Here is a 27,358-nt window from a genome sequence, read left to right as displayed (position 1 = left end):
CCGGACAACACGGCCCAGCCCTGCGATCCCCAGGCAGAGAGAGCCCCGGGATGCCCCAGGGGATGGAGCACGGCCACTGCGGGGTGTCTGCCCGGCCCCTCTTCCGTCCTGTCCGTGGGCATGTCCCCAGGGGATAGCATGGCACGGCACGGCACGGCACGGCACGGCATGGGGTCCAAGCTGGCAGCAGGCACCAGTCCTGTGGCCCAGCTCTGCCACTCACCCTCCTGTGGTCGCTGGAACGGCACCACCTCTTCAGTCTGCTGTGCCGGGGCAGCTCCAGGGCCACCTTCCTCCTCCTCCACGCAGGCCAGCTCAAGCACTGCCGGGTGTCTCTGCTCCACGTCTCTGCCTGGATTTGTGGCTATTTGCAGGAGAGTGGCCTTGGAAAAGCTCCAAGTCACCAAGTCCTGCAGTGGTGCCTGGAAGGCACCTTCAAGTAAGAAGCCTCAGGAAGGCTACAGGACAGCAAGTCCTGCACTCGGTCTCAAGGGCTCCTGCCACAAGGACAGGGGACTCCTGACAAGGACTATGATATGGCCTCAAGGGCACCTGCAGAAGAGAAGCCTCAGGGAGACCACGGGTCAGCAAGTCCTGTGGTCTGGCCTCGAGCTCAGCTGCAGGAACAAGGCTTCAGAAAAGCTCTGGGTGGGACGCAAACGAGTGCGCTGTGCGGGGGCTCCTCACGGCACTGCTCTGTCCTGTCCTGTCCCGTCACGTGCTCTGAGCACTGTGGCGTGCTCTTGTCACCTCCAGCTCCTATGTCACCCCGTGTCACAAAGGGCCCTGGGACACCCGTTCCATGTCACAGTGACTGTGCGGAACCTGTCACCAAGGGCCCTTGCACACACTGCCGCCTGCCCTGGGGCCACGCCCAGCCCACCCAAAGTGGCCCAGTTTGGAGGGAATGGCTGGCCCCAGGAGTCTAAGCCAGGCCAAGAGGATTTTTAAGAAGGGCTCAGAGCATCAGCAAACGCTGCCATGCTCTGTGGGCTCAGGGCAGCAGAAGGAGCCCCGAGGGCTGCCGACGGAGCCATTCTGGGAAGGGCACGGGGTCTTGCAGGGAAGCTGGCACGTCCCGGCTGGTGGCCATCCTAAAGCTGCCGGTGTGACATGCACAAGGAATGTGTGGGCCCGGGTCCAAATGCTGCTCTGAGGCCTGGGGCCTGGGGAGCGCTGACATCAGCAGGTGTGGCAGAGTCCCCGGCCAAGCAGACCTGCCACTCCCCGAGTCCTGGCAGCAGCGCTGGTGCCCGTCTCCTGCCCCAGAGACCCGTGCCCCCGGAGGGCTTCTGTGCCAGAAGGAGCCAAAGGCCACGTGCCTAGGGGGCTGTGCCTCTTTCCTGCAGGGGCTGATGGCAGGAGCACCTGGAGCAACTGCTGGCACACTTGGTCTCTGTCAGATGATGTTGCTCCTTCCTGAAATGCATTTTTCTCATGGAAGGCATTGGCAGTAGCACCAGAGCACCATCCATTGCTGAGTTTCCCAGGGCAATTAGGTTGCAAAGTTAACAGTCTGAAATTTCCTTGTGCTTTTCTCACTCTCTTTCCCACATTCTGGAACAAACGGCATCTGCCCAGCCTCTGCTATTCTCAGCTTCAGTTGCTGCATGTCTTGCTCTGTCAGCTCATATCCAAACAAAACTGTGTCCCTGCTGAGCACAGCAATGAGCTGCCACAAAGTGGCAGGTTCCCCAGTGAACATCAAGGCAGAGACGTGGAAGTGCAGAGGATAAGGACAACTCTGGGAGGAGAAGCTCTTCCGTGTCTCTGATGATGGTGCCCACAGCCTGAAGCAGCAGCCAAGAGAAGCGCTGGAAGCAGACGGGCGCAGTTTTGGGCAGTACAATATCAAAAGATATGAAACCATTAGGCAGAATGCAAAGGAGGACTGCAAGGATGGAGTGTGGCCTGGAGGGGGGGAAGCCCTAGATGCAGCTGAAGCCACTTTGTTCAGCCTGGAGGAGAGTAAAGGGCGTCATTGTGGTCTTCAACATCCTCCGGAGAGGAATCAGAGGGGCTGCTGCAGCTCTCGTCACTGTTGGGACCAGTGATAGGACTGGAGAAAAGGGCAGGGAGCTGGGACAGGGCAAGTTTCATTTCCGTATCAGATCAAGGTTTTTCACCCAGAGCACAGTCAGGCACTGGGATGGGTTCCCCATTGACGCAGCCCAGCGGAGCCCGGGCTGGCTCTTGGGAAAACTGCGGCGCTGCGCCAGGAGTGGGGAACGGCCGAGGCGTGGGTCCTGCCCGTGGCTGACCCTGGTGAGCCACTGCTCAGTGGTTCAGGATCTACTAACTGCAGCACGGAGCAGGCCAAAGAGAAGGAGGAGGCTCCTCGATTGTGAGGTTCCACAGGCCAAGGTTTATTCCAAGGGAAGGATTCAGCAGCAAAGAGCCGCCAGCACTTTTGTGCACGGGATTTTATCGGGGTACAACTCAGGGGGTGGATACAAACGATTGAGCAATAAGGAATCTGCAGGGGAGGAGCGAGGGGATTCCATCAGTTGCTTGGGACTAATTAGGACAGATGGGAGGAGAGGGTAGGTCACATGGGCCAGTGGGGCTTCCAGCAATAGAGGAATTCCAAAGGGGTGGTGCAGTCAGGGATTGGTCCAAGGCAAAAGTGACAGGGAAGGTTCAGGAATAAAGAGCTGAATTATCTTGAGAGGCATGGAAGGAGCTGGAACAAAGAGTGGGGAATGGCATGAGGGACAGCTTTGAGGGAGGGCAAAACCTAGGGGTAAACCAACTTGGGGAAAATACGGGGTACATGAAAACAAACCATTCTACGATAACTGATAAATAAACACGAACTGGAACACCCCAGGGAAACGGTCACAGCACCAAGACCCTCTGAGTTTGAGAAGTGTTCGAAGAACATTGAGCAGTCACACAAGCTTTTAGACACTACATCAAAAGTAGAAAGTGTACGATAGTCAAGAGAGGGAAAAAGAAAAAGAGCTCCCTGCAGCCATGGTGGCAGCTCTGGATCAGCACCAGGGAGAGGACTGATGTAGGCGTGATTGAAGCAGAGGCAGGGGCGAAAATAGCAGAGGCAGAGGAGGTTCAAAGCAGCCACAGACCAAGCTGGGCCCAAATCAACGTGCATCTTGTAAGAGATCAGGACACTGGAAATAGGGCCAGTTCCCAGAGTTAGCAGACAAAGTACACAAAACTCTTGCAGCCACTCTAGATGATAAGAAATGACCAAGACTGGCAATTCTTACCCTAGCAGGCCACTGTTTAAAATACAGCTAAAGAATGATGAAGAAGTTGAAATTTTAAGAAATAGTGGAGACACATTTTCACTCTTGAATCAAGCACTGCTACCCAAAAGTGAAAACTATCTTCAAGCAATAGGAGCAACTACAGGGCAGCCAGAAAATGCATTCTTCCTGAAACCACTTTGATGTAAAATCAAGAAGAAAATGGGAATACATCAGTTTCTGTATTTCCCAAACTCCCCCAAATCTGTCATATGAAGGAATTTGCTTGAAAATTAAGAAGCAACAGTTCCGTTTAGAAAAAGAGAAAAAGAAAACTTCAATGGAAGGTACCTGTGTGGATAGTTTTGTTTACAGTTGATTAGCTGAGAAAGGCCATGTCGACATAATGCCGCTGGTTAAGCTTGAATGGGAAGTCAGCAGTCAGTGACCAATGACAGGCGAGGACATGATGCCCTTGCCACAACATGAGGATAGGGAAGTGAGATTCTTGCTGAAAATATGCAGAAAGTATCAAAAGAATAACCACAAGAATGCAGAAGTAGGCGTAGTTCTGATATGTAACTAACCGACCCTGAGCTCAGCTTTTGCAATATGTATGAAGCTTATTATGAACTGTATTTAACCCGCTGTATCAGTCAATAAATCGGATCTGTGATGAACCAATTGGTGTCCGGGTCTCCTTCCATCGACAAAATGGTTACCCCGAACGTTTGCCCTCTCGGATTATAAATAAAAAGGGGAGAATGCGCCACGGTCGAGGAAGTTGGGTTTGGATCCTTGCAGCCGGGACGGTGCCGGAGTTTGAAGCACCCTCGAGGTTCACAACGGTGACTTAAGCCAATAAATGCCGCCGGAGCCTGGAGAGCTGCAACAGTGCGCGCTGACGAATAGGTATGGATAGGCAAGCGGCATACGATTTATTCTCCGCATATTTAGAACGGCGAGGAGTAAAAGGTATAGATTTAAAAAAGGAATTACCAGGGTTACTAGCTTACGGCTATGCTAAAGGAATTTTTGCTAATCCACATACAGTTCATGAGATAGCAGAGTGGCAGAAGTTTGGGGATTTCCTGTGGGATACAGTGTTAGACGATGATAAGTCAGCAAAGAAATTTGGCAAGCTATGGCGGGTGGTATATAACACGTTGCTTCAGCATGTCTCTGAGAGAAAGGCAGCAGAAAGGGCAACAGAAGCTCATAAGAGGAATATAGGGTATGGTCGTGAGGATGATCCCCTGGCACCTTCTGTAACTAAGATACTTATGCCTAAGAATCCCCAGCAGAGTGGTGTGCAGGATTTTCCTATAGACACAGTGGAACCGTCTGCACCCTTCCTGTTAGGGGGGGAGGGCGAGTTGGATGGTGGAGGTAAGAGCTCGCCTCCGCCGCCAGCTTCAGTTGGATTGGATGGTGGGGGTGGGAGCAAGCCAGCTTCACCTCCGCCACCAGCTTTGCCTCCGCCGCTTCCCCCGAGCGAGCCAGCTCCAGCGGGGGGGCCACTTCCCCCGCGCGAGACAGCTCCGGTTCCACCGCCCCCACCGCCGGAAAGCTCGGTGTCTGTATCGAAGTGCCAGCAGCATAGCACCCTTAAAGAGTCAGACCCTATCCCAGGGGCACACAGTGACCTATGGGGGGAGATGGCTAAACAGAGGAGGGAAGCTTGGGCTGCTTTGGCAAAAGAAGTAATGCAAATGGGGGATGGTGAGGCGGTGGAAGTAGCTTCTAGTCTTGCATGTCTGGTCACATACACACCACAGTATGATGCACAGGGGAACCTTACGCATAATATAGCGGAATATACTCCCTTAGACTGGAAGTTGTTAGCTCAATTACGTTCTATGGTTAGTCAGCTTGGAGTAAAAAGTGAACCTGTTAGGCAAATGCTAGATTACCTTTTTAATACTCAGGTCTTATGCCCAAATGATTTAAGAGGAATAGTGTGTTTAATATTCACTCAGCACCAGCAGTTATTGTTTAATGCACATTGGCAAGCTATGGTTAATGAGTCGGTTGCTGTACAGCGAGCTCAGGGAGATCCATTACATGGAGTAACAGTAGAGGAGCTTATGGGCTTAGGGGCATATTTGCGTACAGAGGCACAGATGATATCGGGAGCAGATAAGCTTAGAGAGTCTATGCGATTAGTGCGTGCTGCAATAGACATGGTTAAAGAGCCAGGAGGGTTACCGGCTTATATGGGTATTAAGCAGGGTAGAGAAGAATCGTTTGGAAGTTTTATCAATAGAGCAGCTGCTGCCATAGATCGGGTTGGTGTTGCAGACTACATGAAGGGGGCACTATTGAAGCAGTGTGCTCTTCAAAATAGCAATCCAGCAACACAAAGAGTGTTAGCTACTTTAGGGGCAAATTGGACCATTGAGGAGGCATTAGAGCGAATGGCATTAATGCCAACAGCTTCACAGGCATTTATAGCAGAAGCTTTAAAGGAATTAGGATTAGGGTTGCAAAAGCAAGCAGAGTCTACTCCGAATCAGGTGTTAGCTGCTCTTGCTCCTCTCCGAAGCGGCTCACTGGCGGTTACTCAAGGAGGCTCGAGACCGTTCATCAAGTGTTACCGATGCGGCAATGGGGGACATACGCGCCGAGGATGTCGAGCAACTGGTAAATGGTGTCCAAGCTGCCAATCTAGCTCTCACAATTCTGCAGCTTGTAAGCGCCGGTCGGGAAACGATCGGAGGAGCGCGCAGGGGGGCCGCGCCCAGACACAAGTTTCTGCCGTGACATCAGAGACACCAGCTGCCGCCGTAACATCACTGCCACCTCCGGTCTGCAACCAGCAACAGCAGGGAGCCTCGGTTTGGACTTATCAGCAGCAGTAGACGTCACGCTAATGACGAACCGGCCTGAGAGGATACCAACTGGAGTAAAGGGTCCTCTTATATTAAATGGAAAAAGATGTGGAGCATTGTTACTAGGACGTTCCTCAACAACCATGCTGGGATTATTTGTATTGCCTGGTGTTATTGATGCGGACTATACAGGGAAAATACAAATCATGGTTTACACCCTTTATCCCCCGATTAAAATAACAAAAGGACAACGCATCGCACAATTAATACCACTATCACAAATGACATCTGGTATACCATCATTTACTGGGCAAACACGGAATGAGAAGGGTTTTGGCTCTACTGGTGTTACACTTTTAACTTTGTGGATTTACAAAATAAACCAAAACAAAAAGTTGAGATTACCCATGGACATCAAAGCATAACCCTTTATGGATTATTGGATACAGGAGCAGATACCAGCATCATTTCTCCAGAAGCGTGGCCACAACATTGGCCTCTATTCCCATCATCAAACATGCTCACCAGAGTAGGAGGATTTACATTAGCAAGCAGATCGCCGCCTTTGTCGGTGTGCATTGATAATCAACAAGTGTCTGCTGTGTTTTCAGTTGTTCAATTGCCTCCTACAGTTTCTTGCTTAATTGGAAGGGACATTTGAACACAATTGGGAGTGGTGTTAACTAATCATCACCCTTTGGGGTAATTGCCATTGCTTGGACTTTCCCCATTCCACTCACCTGGAAAACGGATATACTGGTGATGGTTAAGCAAAGGCCATTAAAAGGGGAGAGTCTTATGCACGCCCATGAATTGGTAAAGGAACAATACACACAGGGACACCTATGACTCTCTACGAGCCCTTGGAATACACCTATTTTTGAAATCAAGAGGAAACCAGGGAAATACTGTTTGTTACATGATTTACGAGCTGTAAATGAACAAATGGAACCAATGGGGGCCTTACAGCCTGGTCTTCCAAATCCAGCTATGATCCCAGAACACTGGCCACTTTTAATTATTGATCTAAAGGATTGTTTTTTCACTATTGGGCTGTATCCTGATGACATGAAGAGATTTGCTTTTACTTTACCGGCAATAAATCATGGAGAACCAGACAAAAGATTTGAATGGACGGTATTACCACAGGGCATGCACAATAGTCCCACATTATGTCAGCTTTATGTTGATGCTGCATTACAGCCACTACGTCGCAAGTGGCCAGCAACTATAATATATAATTGCATGGACAATATTTTGTTTGCACAGAAACAACCATTTTCCTCTTTGCAGATTGACAGCATTAGAGATACTCTTGCAGCATATTCGTTTGTTGTTGCTACAAAGAAAATTCAGACCACAAAGCCATGGAAATATTTGGGATGGACTTTAATGGATCAAATAGTAATACCTCAAAAACTGGAATTACAATTAGACATTAAGACTCTGCATGATGCACAGAAGTTGCTGGGAGACTTACAGTGGTTAAAGCCCATTGTGGGAATACCAAATCACTTGTTAGAAACCCTACGGCCTTTGTTAAAGGGCGTTGGCCCCACTACTCCTGTATACCTGACAAAGGAGCACCATCTTGCCTTGCAGCAAATTAGTAACTGTGTACAACAAGGGTATGTGTCTCGTCGACAACGTGACTACCCCATTGACCTTACCATCTGGAATAGCCCTTGCCATTTGCTTGGTGCTCTCTCTCAACAACAGGAGAAAATGGGGGAGATACGGGTTTTGGAATGGTGGTCACCACCACTACAACATAAGAAAAAAATATTTTCAAAAATCGAACAATTGGCTGCGTTAATTAAAAAAGGGCGTCTCACAATTACTGAAGTGGATGGTCGAGAACCCGCTACCATTAGATTGCCTATGGAAAAAGAAACCCTGGACTGGTACTTGATTAATTCAAAGAACTTGCAGGAAGCATTATTGACATCATCTGCTAAAGTAGAGACCAGCAAATTAGTGCCCAGAGTTTTGCAATGGATGACAGAATGGAACTGGATCACCCGACCATTGAGAGAAGAACACCCCATAGAAGGAGCTATTACAGCTTTTACAGATGCAGGAAAGAAATCAAGGCGTGCTGCTGTCACCTGGCAAGAAAAAGGACAATGGAAGCATCAACTCCTTACAGCAGACCCTGCAGATAGCTTACAAACTCTGGAATCGTTAGCAGTAGTATGGGCAGTGTCCAACTTACAGGAGCCTTTAAATGTGGTCACAGACTCTATGTATGTCGCAGGAGTAGTCAGACGAATAGAGGAAGCAGCAATTAAGGAAGTGAATAATAAATGATTGTATGAGTTACTGGTACAATTAAGGAAAGCTTTACAAGAGTGAAATGCAGCGTATTCTGTGATTCATATTAGGAGCCATAAATGGTCTGAAGGTTTAGGAGAAGGGAATGAACGTGCAGACAAATTGGTTACCTTACCCATTGATAACTCTTGTCCTGTTGATAAGCATACATTGGCCAGAGAAGCACATAGTAGATATCATCAAAATGCAAAAGGATTAGCAAGGAACTTTGAGCTGAGTTTGTCAGAAGCTAAGGCCATTGTTAGAGCATGTCCAATATGTAGTTATCATAATGGGGGAATAGGTTTAGGCATGGGAGTTAATCCTCGAGGTTTAGAAATAAATGAGAAATGGCAAATGGATGTTACGCATGTAGCTAGATTTGGTAGAGTTAAGTATGTGCATGTCACTATAGATACATATAGTCATTACATATGGGCTACGGCTCAGGCAGGAGAAAAAGCTATACATGTTATCAGGCACCTGTTAAGTTGCTTCGCTGTTATGGGAGTCCCAAAGAGTATCAAAATGGATAATGGTCCAGCTTATGTACGTGCTAGGGTCCAGAAATTTTTGAATCAGTGGTCCGTTAAGCATGTGACAGGTATTCCATACTCCCCTGCTGGACAGGCAATAGTGGAAAGAGCAAACGGCACCCTTAAGCAGTATATTGAAAAGCATCAAGATTTAAGAGACCCACAAGTATGTTTGGCTAAGGTTTTGTATGTGATCAACCATTTATGTATTTTTGGGGAAGACGATACCCCCCCTGCAATTAAACATCACCCGAGGTCAGGTCAGGAAATTACTAAGGAAACGGAGGTCTGGGTTAAGTATAAGAACCCGAGTACAGGATTATGGGAAAAACCTGCAAAAGTGGTATACTGGGGTTGTGGGTATCTTTGTGTTTCCTCACCTACAGGGCCTTTGTGGGTGCCTGCTAAGTGGACTAAACCTGTTTTTGGTGCAGCATCTGGTGAACAACCTCATGGAGGAGGACAAGGAGCGACTGGGGAAGAAACTGCCTCTAGTCCTACGACCGCTACTGTTACAACTGAAGGGATACTCGAAAGCGGTGGACAAAGCACTGACGCATCACTACCGGATGGCCCAGGAGCTGATTTGTTTTATTGACTCATTATCAACCTTTCGCTTAACAGGTCCAGCAAACGAAAACTGCCTTGACTGTCACAATCCACATTGTGCTGCTTGGATAGCCCTATGTTGTGGGGGTTGTGGTAGAACTTTTTGGATAGAACAATCATTATTATTGGGTTTGTGGTGTAATACTTGCCAGTACGAGTACACGTGGGGTGAAAGCTGGCAGGATGAATTAAGGAGACAAACGGGGCAAAATACATATGCAGCTTTAAATCTTTATGAGTCTCCTGAACAGCAAATTCTTGCTTATTACCGATGGGATGTACAACGTATTGTGAATAGAGTCAAGGTTCAAAGTAAATCACGCTTAGTCTCTGTAAGGTGTAGAAAATTAGTACCCCTAACGCAGCATTCAATTGTAGGACCCATCGGGGGGATCCTGAAAGAGCATTAGACTGTTGCATTGAAAAGTTGCAAAAATTGAGTTTGCAAGTAACAGGACCAGTGAAATTAGGAGCAGCAAGATTGAAGACAGATAAGAAAAAGAAGGCAAGAAAGGGAATGACCTCATCTGAATAAGGCTATCAGTGATTGCTAATTAGTTTTCTATGATTAGGGCAATTTTACACATATGGGACCCTGCCTGGTGGGAGGGTGTAGTTGTTGAAGAAGATAACGAACAACGATTACGAAATAAGATAGGTTTTGCACTAAAGAAAGAGCTTGAACTGTTAGCCTCATATAGTAAAAAAGGTGAAGAGGCTTTGTAATCACTACCATTGAACTGGTTGGATTGGGTCATAGAGACAAACTTTAATACTGATCCTTTCTTATGTTCACTTCCTTGCTATGTTTGTAAAAAGGATAATGATAAGTGCTATGCATGGGTAGCTTTGCATTGTGCAGATTGCAATAAGGTTTATTTGTACTCACAAAGGATAATAGGATATTTATGGTGTAGACCTTGTTTTGGGAACTGGATTCGAGATTCTTCCTGGTATAGAGCTCTTGAGCAAAGTACTGGCCTACCAGGAAGGTCAGGATTACAACTTTATGAGAGTGCAGAACAAGTGGCTATAGCATATATTAGGTGGAAGTTGCAGCAAGTACTTAGAGAATTTGAAATTACTAGAGCTTCACGCATCATAGCAGCTCGCTGTAAAGCTAATTTGCCTTTAAACCTACCTGATGCTATACCTGTAAGTAAGGATGCTGATTTCGAATTAGATCAGTGTATTCAAAGACTGACTCAGGACCGCATTAGCCGTTCTAGCAAACCAGGTAAAAGACAGCAAAGAAAGGAAAAACAGGGAAAGAAGAGAGAAAAATGAGGTTTGTTTTTATTATACTGCTCAATGCTGTAGCGAGTGAAGCAGTAGGAATAACACATTTTAGTCAGCCAAGAGAAAATCTATGGGTAACACTTGCTAATCAAATTAATCAATCATCACTTTGTCTTAGTCTTGGAGGGGTTACTAATCCATTTCGAACATGCCTGGTGGGACTTTCGGTGTGGTCTCCTGGAGAATTTTGCAGTTTAATAAATAATCGAACTTTATGCATGCATAACATGTCAAACATCAAATTGCCAGCACAACAAGGGTATACTGCAAGTCAGAGTGATGGCTATCGCCAATGTTTACTAATCCAATCACTTAACACTTTTTGCATTCTCCTCCTGAGGAATTGGATCTTTTTGGAAGTACAAACGCCAGTATGTCTAACACCACAGCTGGCGGATGGTTTAGTTTCGAACCCTTGGATGCCCAGAATTTAAATGAACCTAAAGAAACATGGGCCACCTTAGATTCATCCCTGAATTTGAGTAAATTCTCTCCGCAGCATTACAGTCAATGTAACGGCTCAAATATCACGGCACCAATGAAATTACCCACAGGAATATTTCTAATTTGTGGAGACAGGGTGTGGAATGGTATACCAGCTAAACCACAGGGCAGACCCTGTTATTTGGGAAAATTGTCATTGTTTCACCCTAAGGTGTCATTGCTAATGCAGCTGAGTCAAAATTCAAACAGGAAGAGACGTAGCATACATGACTTAGACTGCAGTCAGGTAGGAGATCCACAGTTTTGGGGTACATTCAAACAAGTAGTAGTTTCAACTATCTTGCCAGGAGGATCTGCCAATAAAGCTATGAATTTAGCAAAGCAATTAGGGTGCTGGGCAAAGGATGAGCTAAACAAGACATCCCAAATTCTAGACATGCTAACCACAGATGTGCAGAGTGTTAACCATGCTGTTTTGCAAAATAGAGCTGCTGTAGACTTTTTGCTCTTAGCAAAAGGGCATGGATATGAAGAGTTTGAGGGAATGTGTTGCATGAATTTGTCTGATCATTCAGTGTCCATTCACACTAAGATAAAAGAACTGCAACAGGGACTTCACAATCTCAAGGAAGAAGAAGGTTTAGGAATTGACGAATGGCTTAATAGCTTAGGACTTGGACCATGGCTGAGGAACCTTGTGACATATGCTATAGGGCTACTGGGTGTAATTTTAATGTTTTTGCTTATTTTGCCTTGTGTCTTTAATTGTATTCAAAACATGGTCAGCCGTATGATAGCAAAAACCTGGCAGACTAGTCTTCTTGCTCAAGAAGAAAACAGGGGAAATGTGGAGAGTTTTGTTAACAGTTGGTTAGCTGAGAAAGACCATGTTGACATAATGCCGCTGGTTAAGCTTGAAAGGGAAGTCAGCAGTGACCAATGACAGGAAAGGACATGATGCCCTTGCCACAACATGAGGATAGGGAAATGAGATTCTTGCTGAAAATATGCAGAAAGTATCAAAAGAATAACCACAAAAATGCAGAAGTAGGCGTAGTTGCTGATATGTAACTAACCAATCCTGAGCTCAGCTTTTGCAATATGTATGAAGTTTATTATGAACTGTATTTAACCCGCTGTAGCGATCAATAAATCGGACTTGTGATGAACCAATTGGTGTCCGGGTCTCCTTCCGTCGACAGATTGTAACATCCAGGTTGGGTGAAACAAGATTGACTCTCAAGCAGGGACTGAGAGAAAACCAGAAAAACACCAAGATGCCCAAAAAGTAGAGTCAAGCTTCCACCAACCAGCTTGAGAACTGTCTTCCTGTTTTCATGGGTGAGAATTACCAGCATCTCGAGGGGAAGTACACATGGGGCTGTAAAAGGTAATGGGACATCTTCTTTAAGAAAATAAGACAAAGGAAGGATAGAAAGACCACTTGGCCCCTTTGTTTGCTACCAAGAAGGCTCCATAGCCCTGCTGTGGGTAGCAACCCTGTAGGCATGGGAAGGTAGGGACAAAAGGCCATACCAGACCTCTATCATTCCTCAGTTGTCTTTTAATTCAACAGGGACTGGAGAGCAGGACCAAGTTGGCCTCTTTACTCACTCCTAAACACACCAACTATGGGTAGCAGCCACATAGGTGTGGTAGATCGGAGTCAAAGCCATACTGGACCTCTGGGATGCCCTTTTGTCCATTCCAAATAAGTGTGTCTAAGGAAAACCTGACATTTTTTCTCCTGTTCCCACTGTCCTTGCCTATATTTATAGATGCTGGTATGACTCATTCAAGAGAGAGAGAAAGTTTTTACTTAATTGTTTGAGCAAAATGACTTAGAGAAAAAGAAAAGGGGGGCTTGTTATAGATGAGTAATCCTACGGCTGACTCTCACAATTAAGGGGTGAATATTAAATATATGTTAAGAGAAGTTTTGTAGATGTATAGTTATCTTTCCCCTCCCCATTGCATTGTTATCACAGGATGGCCTCAGTAGATGGGGCATTTGGGAGGGTGGGCTTGTTACTGTGGCAGCACCTGAGCTCCAATCAAGGTGTAAGACAGTGATCTCCACCACTGGACAGAGAAGGAGTCGATTGACAAGACTTTGGGAGGGGCTAGAGGTATAAAGGACAGAACATGCATTTTGTAGATGAGCACACAGTGACTGAATCCTTTGCTCCCAGTGCTGTATTCTTTTCTTTATTCAGTCTTCTGTTGTATTTTGAAAAGGCCTTAATAAAGCATTTAAATTCTTGAAAATAAAAATAGTTTCTCACATGGGGTTTGGGAATGTGAGGCAAGGTTATCTACACTGAGTCAGCTCCAAGGTACAACTTCACTGACCTGGCCAGACCTCCTTAGGAGCGGCCCTACATCAATATCAATTAAGAATGCTGCAATCACATCTTCTTTAAAGAGAACAGCAATAAAATACACTCTTTAAAAAAGAATTGCCTATTTCATAGAAGCTCTTTGAAATATTCTCCATAACTGTAAAAGGAAAACTTCTTGCTGAACTGAACTAGACCAGAGGGAAATAAAGGCAGATCCATGGTTTGTCAGAAATTGCTTGACCCTAATGAGCATTTGGAGCTAAACCCTTGAAGCTCAGGGCCTGAGAGTAGATTTCACAAACCTTTCCTGGAGTCAGAGTTGGAAGAAAACCCCAAAGTGTCTTGAGGAATCGATGGGTCCCACTGAGGTCAATCCCCAACACAAGCTCCTCATGGACTCCTTGGAGGAGAGAATTGGAGGCCAGGATGGCACAAAAACTGCTTGGACACTCAGTGTGGAAAGGAAAATCCAAAGTACCTTAAAAAACTTCGAGTATCTGAAAGCATTAATGAGCCCCACTGATTGTTGTTACTGACAAAGCCTCCCAAGGGACTAATTACAGCAGAAAATTGGAGGCCATGATTGCACAAACCTCTCAGAGACTCAAAGGCAAAAGCCAAACTCAAAGTCCTTTGAAAAACCTGCAGTCCCTGGAAGCATTAAGGAGCCCCCAGGGCCATTCCTGAGCAAGGCTCCCCAGGGACTCCTTCCAGCAGATCCTTGAGGCCAATGGGATGTGGGCTAGGGGAGGATGCTGAGGGCAGGACAAGGGGCTGACAGTGCCCAGCCTGGCTGGGGCTGTGCCAGGAGGTCCCAGTGCCTGAGGACAAGGTGTCTCCTCACAGCCCTTGGTGGCACAGACCCTGCTGTGCCCCAGGACACCAAGACTTGCCTTCTCTTTGTCCCTACCTGTCATCACTGTCTCTAGTTCTCTGCTCAGCCTAGGGCCTGGGGACACTTTCTCAGTCATGCTCTTCAGTGGGATCCATTAAAAGTCCAAGAAATTTTGGAGTTGGATTCTGACTTGGAGTTCTGGAGAGGTTTCTTCAGCTCCCTCTCAGGGACTGATGTTCAGGGCCTGAGCACAAAGCCCCAGAGGCTCATTAAAGTCCTTGTGCTGTGTCTGTGCTGCTGAGCTGGGCTGGGCTCCAGGCACAGCGGCAGCTCCTGATAACCAAGAAGAGCTTCAAAAGCACATTTTCTTGATGAGCAGCTCTTCTGCCAGCCCAGCCTGGCTGGGGCACTGCCTGCAGCCACCCCGGGCACAGCACAGAGGCACAGAGAGCATCAATCAGTCAGGGCTGGGAAGGTGCTGAGAAGTGCCTGGGGCAGAATCACTGCCAGCCCTTGGCACAGGAACCTCTGGCTGCAGGAGAAAACAGCTGCAGCTCCTGGAGCCATCTCCTAAAGCTGGAACATCCTAACGCCTACGGACTCTGTGAGTACATTCTCTGATTGTCTCTTGTGCAGAGCAGCCAGGGGTGCCCAGGGCTGTCATGTAGAGCAGGGTCTTGCAGCCCAGGGTGCTGTGCTGGGGCAAGGAGTCAGCTGCCTGCCAGGGACAGCTCTGAGCCAGCCCTGGCAGCTGCTCCCAGCACTGGGGGACAAGATCTGGGTGGAAGGAGACAGCTGGTAAGGCTTGGAAGTGTTCTCCTTGTGTGGTGAGGATGATGCATTGTTCAGGACTGCTCCCAGCCTGACATTTAACTCCATAACATTTCCAAGTAGATTATACAGGAAGCACAGCAAGGCAGGGGCTGCATAAAAGGGAAAATCCTGCTTTTTTATTCTACTACTCTGGGTTGCCATGATAGGAAATTGCCCATAGGTATTCATCTCTCACTTCATGCTGAGAAAAATCAAAATATTTTCTCTCAGATGTTAATAAACCAGGCAATGCAGAAATAATCACAGGACCCCTTAGAGGCAGCATCAGCGTCACTTTTCCAGCCTCCTCAGGGTTGCTGTGATGTTGCCATCAGAGCCTGTAGAGCAGAGCTGTCCCTAGGAAGTGCCTGAGCTGGGAAGGGTCTGCAGGGCAGAGCTGAGCCCCCAGGGCTGGGCTGGGCTCTGGCAGCACTGGCAGGGCTCAGGCCTGGGCACAGGGAAGCAGCTGCTGGCAGGGACAGCTCCAGGCAGCAGAGCCCTGGGCAGGCAGTGGGGGAAAAGTGCCCCCAAGCTGTGCTGGAATATTTTAAGTCCTCTCCAAAACCAATTATTCCATGATTTTTTTTTAAAGATCCCTATGCTAAGGCATCACAGGAAATGTCCAACTGCAGCTCCATCAGCCACTTCCTCCTGCTGGCATTGGCAGACACGCGGCAGCTGCAGCTCCTGCACTTCTGCCTCTTGCTGGGCATCTCCCTGGCTGCCCTCATGGGCAACGGCCTCATCATCAGCACCGTAGCCTGCGGCCACCACCTGCACACGCCCATGTTCTTCTTCCTGTTCAACCTGGCCCTCACTGACCTGGGCATGATCTGAACCACTGTCCCCAAAGCCATGCACAATTCCCTCTGGGACACCAGGAACATCTCCTACACTGGATGTGCTGCTCAGCTATTTCTACTAATCTTCTTTCTTGAAACAGAGTTTTCCCTCCTGACCGTGATGTGCTATGACCGCTACGTGTCCATCTGCAAACCTCTGCACTACGGGACCCTCCTGAGCAGCAGAGCTTGTGCCCACATGGCAGCAGCTGCCTGGGCCAGTGCCTTTCTCTATTCACTGCTGCACACGGCCAATACATTTTCCCTGCCCCTGTGCCATGGCAATGCCCTGGGACAGTTCTTCTGTGAAATCCCCCAGATCCTCAAGCTCTCCTGCTCACAATCCTACCTCAGGGAACTTGGGCTTCTTGCTGTTAGCGGTTGTTTGATGTTTGTTTGTTTTGTGTTCATTGTTTTCTCCTATGTGCAGATCTTCAGGGCTGTGCTGAGGATCCCCTCTGAGCAGGGACGGCACAAAGCCTTTTCCACCTGCCTCCCTCACCTGGCTGTGGTTTCCCTATTCATCAGCACTGCAACATTTGCCTACCTGAAGCCCCCCTCCATCTCCTCCCAATCCCTGGATCTGGCTCTGTCAATTCTGTACTCAGTGGTGCCGCCAGCCCTGAACCCCCTCATCTACAGCCTGAGGAACCAGGAGCTGAAGGCTGCAGTGTGAACACTGATGACTGGATGGTTTCAGAAACATTAAAATACTTGCCCGATCCTGCCAATTATGTGGAATAAAAGTAATCTTTGATCTATTTTGTTTCATTGTAGTTTCTTTTTCTTTGTTTTACTTACTATATCTTTTCAATAGAAAAAGTTCATTATTTGCGCCATTTCTCATTTTGTTTCTCTCCACCTTCCCTGTGGACACAGACTGTGTCAATGAGGGGCTGCCCCCCCCGGTGTACTTAAAGGAACTAAAGGATGTCCCAGCAGAGTTTTCTGCAGAGATGCCCTTTTTCTTCCTTCTCTGGAGCTGCAGCAGCAATGTCTGTGTGCAGAGCTGGGGCAGATCAGTGCTGGCCCAGCAGCTGTGCCCAGCTGCAGCAGCACTTGGTGTTGCCAGTGCTGCTGCCGTGGCCCTGCCCCGCTGCCCTGCTGGCCCTGGTGTTGCTGCAGGGCCTGAGTGCTCTCGGGGCCGGGCACAGCCCTGGGGGTGGCAGTGCCGGGGCTGCAGCAGGGACAGGCCATGGGCACTGCTGGGGCAGTGCTGACACCTCAGGCCAGGCCCTGGGGGCTCCAGGCTCCTTGCCCAGGCTCTCTCAAGAACACGCCCAGGCCAATGCTCAGCACAGAAACCCCCGTGAGCAGCCCCAGGCTGGCCGTGGGCAGGCTGGGGGCAAACAGCATGGCTGGGGCTCTGCAAGGGCCATGGGCGAGACAGGAAGGAGCAGCAGAGCAGGGGCTGATCCATCCCCAGTGTGCTGGATGGCCCAGGGCAGCGTCCCAGAACGTCCTGATGGAGCTGCCAACAACATCCCCCCTCTGCAGTCCTGGCCTCTCCCCCAGCTCACACAGGTGCCCCATCCTTGCAGGCACAGACACGGCAGCACTGGCTCAGCAGCCCCTGTTTGCATTGCACACAGCAGGGGGAGCACCCCCATGCTGTTGGTGTGGGGACATGAACCTGAGGGAGCACAAATGCCATCAGCCCCTGGGGCCAGCAAGGGCTGGGGGACAGCAGGGAAACCACTCAGCTTTGTCGTGGCCTCTGCAGTCAGCCAGAAAGTTTGTTCCCATCAGCTGGGAGTTTCCTGTCCCACTGCAGACGCTGTTGCTCAGAGCCAGGGCTGCGTGGCAGTCAACCCCAAACTGCCCTGAGCATTTCCTTGGCTTCACCTTGGCTTTCTGTACTCTTCCTGCTACAAATTTCTTCTTCTTGCCCACCCCTGTTCCCTGCCCTGCAAACTGCCCATCCCTGTTTGCCCTTTCCTCTCTGGCCCCACTCCCCATTGCAGTTCCTGACTTGGCACCATGGGAACGTCCCTTGGGCAGCAGGATCATCCTACAAGTGCTGCAGGAATTGTCTGCAGGCTCCTGCAGTGCCTGGTGCTGCTCCCTTGCCAGAGGCACCCCAGGCCAGGGGGGCACATCTGGGCTGCTGTGTCTGGCTCTGGGGCTCCCTGTTCTGGGCAGTGAGGAGGAGCTGCAGAGGCTCTGCAGGACTGACAGGATGGGCTTTGGGGCTGGCAGGAGAAGCTGAGGGACCTGGGCTGCTGGAGCTCCTGAAGAGGAGGCCCAGGGCTCCTCCTGCAACTGCTCCAAGGGTGGTTTCAGAGAATCCCAGAATCAGAAAGGTTGGAAAAGACCTTGGAGATCATCAAGTCCAACCTGTGCCCTGACACCGCCTTGTCTCCCTGAGTCTTCTCTTCTCCAGGATAAACAACTCCAGGTGCTTCCTCAGCTGCTCCTCACAGGACTTGTGTTCCAGACCTCTCTCCAGCCTTGCTGCCCTTCTCTGGACACACTCCAGCTCCTCCATGTCCTTCCTAAATTGGGAGGCTCTGAACTGGACACAGCACTCGAGGTGCTGCCCAAGCAGTGCCCAGCACAGGGGAACAATCCCTGCCCTGCTCCTGCTGGCCACACCATTCCTGATCCAGGCCAGGAGCCATTGGCCTTCTTGGCCACGTGGGCACACTGCTGGCTCATGTCCAGCCTGCTGTCCATCAGTCCCTGCAGGTCCCTTTCTGCCTGGCTGCTGTCCAGCCACTCTGTCCCCAGCCTGTAGTGCTGCAGGTGTTTTTGTGGCCAGAGTGCAGGACCCAGCACTTGGACTTCTTAAACCTCACGTTGTTGTATTTGGGCCCTGGATCCAGCCTGTCCAGAGCCCTGTGCCGAGCCCTCCTACCCTCCAGCACATCAACACTCCCAGAGAACTTGGTGTCACCACGGTTCCATGAGGCCCCAGAGTGTCCCAATGGTCTCCATGATTCCATGAGGCCTCCCAGTGTCACAATGTCCCTTTGGTTCCATGTGACCCCTTGGTGTCACAAATTCCCTTGGATCCTTGGGCCCCCGCAGTGTCACAATGCCACTATGGCCCCCAATGTCCTGCAATGTCACAATGGATCCTTGGTTCCATGGGGTGTCTGAGTTCAGCAATGCTCTCCTTGGTTCCACAGTGTCACAATGGCCTCTTGGTCCCAAGGGCCACCACAGTGTCAAACATCTTTCCTTCATTCCAGGAGTCCCTGAGGAGCAGCATTGGCCTCTTGGTTCCGTGGGGGCCTGCAGTGTCACAATGGGCCCATCATGACACCAGGTTCTGCTCTGTCACAATGCTCTGCATGGTTCCACAAGGCCCTGCAGGATCACAGAGGCTTCTTGGTTCCATGAGGCCTCAGAGTGCCACAATGAATTCCTTGGTGCTGCAGCGCCACAATGGAAGCCCTGATGACACAAGATCCTGCAGTGTCACCAGAGACCCTTGGTTCTACTGGGCACCACAGTGTCACAATTGTTCCCTCAGTTCCCAGAGTCCCTGCAATGGTGCAATGGCCCCTCGATTCCATTGTTTCCAGGCTCTCCCTGGACACTCTCCTTGGTTCCACAGTGGCACGATGGCCCCTTGGTTCCACAAGGCCATGCAGGGTCACAGTGGCCTCTGTGGTTCCAGCAGGATCCAGACTGTCACAATGGACTCCTTGCTTCCATTCAGCCCCACAGTGTCACAATGGCACCTTGGATCTGTGCTGCCATGTCACACACAGTGTCACCATTGTCCCCTTAGTGCCACCAGGCCCCTTGCTTAGTGTCACAATGGCCCCTTGCTTCCCCAGGGCCCTGCAGTGTCACAATAATCACAGAATCAACCAGGTTGCAAAGGACCTTGGAGAGCATCCAGTCCAACCTGGAACGTAACATCACCTTATCACCTAGACCGTAGCACTGGGTGCCACATCCAGTCTTTCCTTAAACACCTCCAGGGATGGTGACTCACTTTTTCCTGATCCATAGGATTCCCAGGGTTTGGATGGGGGAAATGGTGGGTAAGTGGGGGGGACAAAGCATTACTGATTGTCAGCTTTAAAGCTCTTGATTTTAATATTTATTCAGACTGCATTAGAAGGTGCTGGGGGTCAAATCAATTGGACATTACTGATATCGGTCTATAAACAGGAAAAGAAAACAGGATAAATCAATTCTCTCTTCATTGTTTTCAATATAGTTTATTCAGTTTGAATACACTTCAGAAATGTGTCTTATTAACCACAAAAGAATTGAAAATCTAGAGTATTCCCTGGGGCTTTTTTTGTTCAGGCGTTGTGAACAAATGTTTATGAGCCTTTTCCCGTGAACTCCTGAACTGAAGAGCTCAAGAAAGAAGAGGCCTCTGCAGTAGGAAAATTCATCATCAAACTCCAAGTGGCTGAGAACCCATTCCCATCAGAGCAGCAATGAACAGAAATGGGCACAGCTTTGTGGCTGCCCCAGCTTTGGCATGGGCCCTGGGCCTGTAGGAGGAGCAGCTCTTGAGGGCCCCAAGGCCGGGGCTCTTGCGCTGCCCTGGGCACATGGGATGGCAGCAGGGGCTGCAGAGCTCTCAGCACCTCAGCCTGAGGGGAGCACGGCAGCCAGGGAGCCTCCTTTGGCCTTGACCAAGCACCTTCCCCCATGGTGGGGCTGAGTCCTGTGGCAGCTGCAGCTGCTGCTGTGCCCTTGCCAGGGGCTGAGGCCGTGGGGCCAGGGCCAAGAGCAGCCTGGCCTGAGCAGAGCTGTGGGGCCAGAGCCAGCTGGGCTGGGCTGGGGAGAGACCCTTGGTGCTGCCCAGAGCTCAGGGCAGCTGGCAGAGCTTGCAGAGAGCTGGGCTGGGCTCAGAGAGCCTGGCCTAGAAACCATCAGTGTCCATCTCAGCCTGGCTGAGCGTGCAGGGGCAGGACTCAGGCCAGGCCTTGTGGGGCAGGGCCAGCGCCTGTGCAAGGCATTGAAAACAGGCAAGTGGCCCAGAGAGGAGGCTGCTCTGTGTCCTTGGTGGCATGGACAGAGCAGGGAGGGGGCCCAGGACATTTGTCAGTGCCAGCCTCTGTGTCCATGCATTGGCAGCCCTGGCTGCTGAGCCCAGCTTTGGCCTGGGCTGAGTTTGGCTGTGGCCCAGCTCCATCCTCCTGCGGGGCTCAGGGCCTGTTCCCAGCCATGGCCTGCCCTGGCCGGCCTCTCTGCTGGCCCAGAGGCTGGCAGAGCCCAGGGCAGGGCTGTCTGTGCAGCCCCACAGGTGCCAGGGGCTCTGCAGAAGCTGGCAGAGGCTGCCTAGCAGGGAGACCATGGTGCACAGAGCCCCAAGGCTGCCATGGGCACCACGGCACAGGGGCTGTTCCCATCCGCAATGCTCCTGGCCTGGGCTGGGCCTGCACAGGGGCTGGGCCACCATGGCTGGGCCAGCACAGGGCCACAAAGGGGCCACGCAGCCGCTGCCGGGGCTGACAGCAATGCCAGGCACATACAAGCAATTGCTGAGCATGGCCTGTGCTGGCCAGGCCTGACTGTGCCAAAGGCAGAGCTCAGCTGCCCTTGGGGGCTGCAGCAACAGTCCTGAGACCAAAGAGCCTCCATGGCTGTGCTGGAGACCAAGGCTGCAGGAGGGAAATGCAGGGCTGCTGCGGGATGGGGAGGGCATTGAATTCCAGCACCTCAGCTCTCTGATGATCCCGGCACCATGCTGAGCCGTTTCAGACGGGAGCAGAGCAGATGTGAATGGGACAGGAGCCCTGAGGGGCTGTCAGGGACCTGCAGCTTGCAAGGTGCTCTGCTCTCCCTCAGGTGCTTTCAGAGAGATCCAATCCCAGCTGGGCACCTCAGGGCACAAGTGGCCCTGCCTTTTCATGGGCACACAGCTGATGTCTGCCTGGAAAGGGGCACAGGTTTTAATACCTGTTAGTTTCATCATATACAGGCAAAACTTTATCATCTGAGTCATTTGAGTACTGTTAAGAAATGGCAGAGTTTTCCCAGCAGGAACAGGGTTTTCCTGGAGGTGTACAGATGGCAGGAGAAGAAATACTGATCTTGCCTTCTACTGGTGTCACCAGTATTCATTCTATTATATAAATCTCTCTTTTCCATTTGGGGTTTCAAGCTCTCCTATTGAAATGGCCATGTCTAAGGACATCTCTTCACTAGACGAGCTGGATATTTATGCTTCACATTGCTCCCAGATTTCCTCCTCCAGATGATCTCTGGTCATTCAAGTGCCTCTCAACTGACTGGCTTCATGCTTTGAGCTGCAGGAAGTTGCCCAATCATTCCAAAGTGCAAATAAATGTATCAATATTCAACATCTTTATTATGTTTTTATCTATCACAGAACTGCCTTTTCTTATGTCTTTGTCTAAAACTGTTCCTGTACAGAAATCCCTTGGGGATGGTGGACATGTCAGATGCTGCTGGGACATCATGGAGAACTCTGTTTGCTGCAATGTTAAACTGTATCCTGTTCAAATTGTGGTTTTTGGCAAGAAACCCTTCTGTGCCTCTGAATGTCACCAGGCCCTGAGCCCAAAGGACACAAACCTGATAAGTTATGGTTCCCACTGCAGGGGCTCTGCACAGGAGAAATCTTCATCCCCTTTCATTTTTTTCCTCCCTCTGGGCATGGAGGGAGCTCCTGACTTCAGCCTGTGACTTGTGTGTGCAAAGAGCAAATCTGGGCAGAATCGGGGCAGGGAGGGTATGGGGGGACCTTGAGATCTGTGCTGGGCACAGAAGGTGTTTTCTATTGCTCTGAGACGGTCTGCTGTGGAAAGTGGATTCAATATCCAGCAGAGGAATGACTTTTGCATTTGATGGAGCTGTGCCTTCCCTTGGCTTTGTTGGCTGACAATAAATGTACATCCCTCTGTGTCTCAGGCAGCTCCTTCTCCAAGGAAAGCAGGTGGGAGTTGGAGCCAAGGAGCTGAAAGCTGCAGGTGCAGCCTGGGCTGGAGGGAGCTCAGATTTGCACAAGGCTGCTCTGAGTGCCGGGGCTTGGATGGGGAAATGGTGGGGTGGGTGTAGGGACAGAGTCTGATTGATTGTCAGCCATGAAGGGTCTTGCTTTTCCTATCTATTCAAAGTGCATGAGGAGGTACTTGGATTCAGTGTCAGCTGGAGATAGCACGTATCAATAAATTGACAGGGAAAAAACCTCTAAATTTGGCCTAAGTAACCTTTTCTCACTGTCTTTTTAAATAGAATCTATTCACCTTGAATACACTACTGGAATTCATCTAATTAACCACAAAGGATTTGAAAATTAAAATCAAATTATTCCCAGAGGCTTGGCTTGTTAAGGTGTTCTGAATGTTAATGAACCCTGGGACACTGAATTCCTGCACTGAAGAGCTGAAGGCTGAACAAGCCTCTGGAGCAGGAAAATTCAGCAGCAGCCTCCAAGTTTCTGAGGATGTCAGCAGCCCCCACTGAGGCCATCCCTGCCCAGAGACCTTGGGGGAATGGGCAGACAAGGAGAGCGTCCCTGGGGCTGGGGCAGCACAACTCAGAGGCACCAGCGGCTCCAGCTGGGAAATGGAGTGTGGAATGTGGCTGGGAAAGGCCTGCCTGGGCTGTGCCAAGCAGGACACAGAAGCCCTGACTCCCATTCCCCAAAAAACTCTCTCAAAGAGACATTTAAAAGGAATTACAAATTGTTTGTGTCCTCTGAGTAGGATGTACTGGAGAAATATCAGCAAGAGATTTTCAGGACGCCAAAACAACAAAACAGACTTTGCTGGCAACTTTACAAAATGACAGAATTTTAGGACCTGGTTTAAAACGACATTCAAGCAACACAGAACACTTCTTAAAGCACTGACTTGGCCCATTCAACTTCACAAACTCTAAGCTATTTGAATTTTACATTACTCAAATTTACAAAAGGACAGAAATAGAAGGAAATTACAGAAAGAGGGAAAGGCAAAAAAAAACCAGAGGAGCACAAACAGAGGTACCAACTCCTGGATTCCAGCACATTTCAGATGGAAATTCCAAGAGGAGGTAGTGTCAAGATGTGTGCTTGCCTTGTGATCAGCCTTAAATACCCCTTGGTCTTCCTGGGCCCTTCCCTCAGGTGGGACTTGGGCTCATTTGGTCCCTCAGGAGCTGGGCTGGGGGCTGCAGAGATGGCTGTGGAGCATTGCCTGTGCTGTGCCAGGGACTGGCAGACACTGCCGGGCTGGGATAGAGGCTCTGGGGGGATTGGGGGTTCCAGGGCAGGGCAGGGCTGGGGTTCCAGGGCTGGGCAGGGCTGGACCTGCCCCTTCCTCCCCCCCGCCCCTGACAAAATGTTTTCAGCCAACAATCTCCAGTCTCTCACAACAGGCAATGTTGGAGGTGAAATCCCAATCTTGGACATGGGCACCTGGACTAGAAGGACAGTTCTTTCCCAAAGGAAGGAAAGCACAGAGCCTTCCCCAGAGTTTTGGGGACAGATGAAAGGTTACCCTTGTGAAACCATTACCAGCCAGATTTTTCCTGGCAATCTTCCTATTGGAACAATCTCTGGATATATGGAATTTTGGAGGTGAAATCCCAATTCTGGCCATGGGTGTCTGGAGGAGAAGGCCAGTTCTTTTCCATGAGAAGGAAAGCACAGAGCCCCAGTATTTCAATAGCAGATGAGGAGACTCTCAATGTGCCAAGGTCTGCTGGACCAGTCATGCACAATCGCCTATTGTTTACAAGAAGACCTGCAGTGTCACAGTGGACCCTTGGTTCAATGAAGTCCAGCATTGTCACAGTGGTCCCAAGGTTTCATAAGGCCCAGTGGTGTCACAATGGTCCCAACGAATCCATGAGGCTTTGCAGTGTCACAATGGTCTCCGTAGCTCTCCAGGCCCCACAATATCATGTGACTCCTCTGTTCCATGAGCCCTGAAATGTCACAATGGCCCTTTGGACCCTGGGAGTTTCTAGTGTCACAATGTTCTCCTTTGGGTCAACAGTGTCACAATTATGACATGAGGCCCCACAATGTCACAATGGTTCGTTCCACGCAGCCCTGCAGTGTCACAAATGCCTCTTGGTTTCACAAGGCCCCACAGTATCACAATGGTCCTCTTGGTTCTGTAAGTAACCCCAGGGTCACAATTGTCTCACTGGTTCCATGAGGCTCCACAGAGTCACGGTGGACCCTTGGTTTGATGGGGCCTGCCAGTGTCACAATGATCCCTACATTCATGGAGCCACACAGTATCACTACAATTCCCTTGGTTCCATGAGGCCCAGCAATGTCACAGTGGTCTCCATGATTCCATGAGGCCCCACAGTGTCACAATGGTCCCTTAGTCTCACAGGGCCCCACCGTGTCACAATGGTCCCTTGGTTCCATGGGCCCTGCACTGCTGCATTCCCCCCTCCCCTTCTCAGGCTGCCCTGCCAGCTGAGAAATGCTCCTTGGGCCTCAGCCTTGGCCAACAGCCCCTGCGCTCAGCTCCTCTGCAGCTCATCACAAACACTGTCTGCTCCAGGCGCTGCTGCTGCCCAACCAGCTCCTGATTTCTGTAGGAGCAGCCCTGGGAACTGCTTTTGTTCCCTCAGTGGCACAACATCCCTCTTCTCACATTGCCAAAGAAAGCTGTTGGTGCCAAGTGCGGCCAGGATGAGCCATTGCTGGGACTGAAGCCCCTGTCTTGGGGCCCTACAAACAGCGCTCCAAAAGGAGCCCTTGGAGCTCTCCTGGGCCAGCGACTCCCTCTGAGTGGGGCCTCTCCCAGCCGGGAACTCTCCCGTTTGCTGCACTTGGGGATCCCCAGCAACGTTGCAGCCTGGGCTGATCCCCCCACTCCTCCAGGCTCAGCCCTTTGCCCGCTGGGGAGATACCAAAGATCCACAGTGAGCATTCCCTGCCCTCAGGGGAATTTCTCACAGGTGCCTTGCACTGACTCTTGGTGTCTGTGTGCACACAGGAGCGCCTGTGCTGGGGAAATGCGGCAGAAATGCTGCTCTCTGAGGGGTTGGGGTGCCTTGGATAGCTGAGTCAGGCCTGTAGGGAAGGTGAAATCACAAGGCCTAAATGAAGTTAAATGCTGCTGAGAGGTTTTCTTTTGCTAAGCGGTTACCTTTAGTATATGTTAAGTTCAATATTGTTAAGTGTTATTCCTCTGTTAAATTGCGAAGTCATAGGTTTAAGTTAGGTTACATGCTGTTATACTCTGCTCTTTTGCTAAACTGTGAGGTTGAAAGTATCAGTTAAGGTTAATGTATTAGTAAAGTCCTGTTAAGTTTGAGCTCTGTTAAGCTTTCAGGCCATGTTCCTTTTATCCTTGCCCTTGCTGTCCTTGTGTCTCACATACACACACACAGGGACAGTTCTAGGTTCATTTCTGGTTTGATGGCCTGGATTCTGTTTGGTTTTGTTGTTGCTTTGTTTCCTTGGTGTGCCTGAAGTGCCCAGTCAGGAGCAGAGTGACTCTTGCCAAGGAATTTTGTGCTGCTGTCCCTTAATATTAAATCCGGTTTTTGCTGATCCCTTGCTGGGGATTTTTTCAGCGCTCTCAAGGCCTTGTTGGTAGCAGGGTGAAGGAGCCCTGGCCCAGGCTCTGGCCCTGGGGGACACGGGCACGCTGCCGGGGGGTCCCTGTCCCCCTGTGCCACTCCCAGGGCCCCGTCCCCCCGTCCCCGTGTCAGGCTCTGGGGTCGATCTCGTGGAACATCCTCTGGGGGAGGCTGCGGGGCTGGGGGTGGGGGGACCCGGGGGGACAGGGGACCCTGCTGTGCACGAGCAGGGTTGGACTGCTCTGGGGGGAGCTGTGAGGGGGCCAGGGCAGAGTGACCTCCCCTGTGACCTCACATAGCCCCTGTGATGTCACACTGTCCCCATGATGTCACACAGCCCCTGTGATGTCACACAGCCCCTGTGATGTCACACTGACCCTGTGATATCACACTGACCCTGTGACGTCACAGAGCCAACTCTATGTCACCCTGTGATTTCATACGGCAGTGCTGTGACATCGCAGAAGACTGATGTCACAAAGTCACCCTGTGATGTCACAATCTGGTCTGTGATGTCACAGCCTCCTCTATGATGTTACACAGCCACCAGGTGATGTCACAACCCACTCTCTGATGCCTCAGAGCCACCCTCTATGATGGCAGACACTGCTCTATGGCCTCACACCCTGCTCTGTGATGTCACAGCCAGCTCTGTGATGTCACAGAACACTCAAGAACCCTCAAGAACTCAGTTCTATTGAAACACTGAAGTTTCTTGTACTTTGAAGAGACCCCTGTCGGGGACAGGACAGAGAAAGTGTCCCCAGGCCCCAGGCAGAGCAGAGATCTGCAGGCAGTGCTGACAGGTG

Source organism: Melozone crissalis, unplaced genomic scaffold (genome assembly GCF_028551555.1).
Source record: "Melozone crissalis strain CALT ecotype California unplaced genomic scaffold, PUWL_Pcris_2 ptg000096l_1, whole genome shotgun sequence".
NCBI lineage: Eukaryota > Metazoa > Chordata > Aves > Passeriformes > Passerellidae > Melozone > Melozone crissalis.
Note: the sequence above shows the minus strand (reverse complement) of the source record.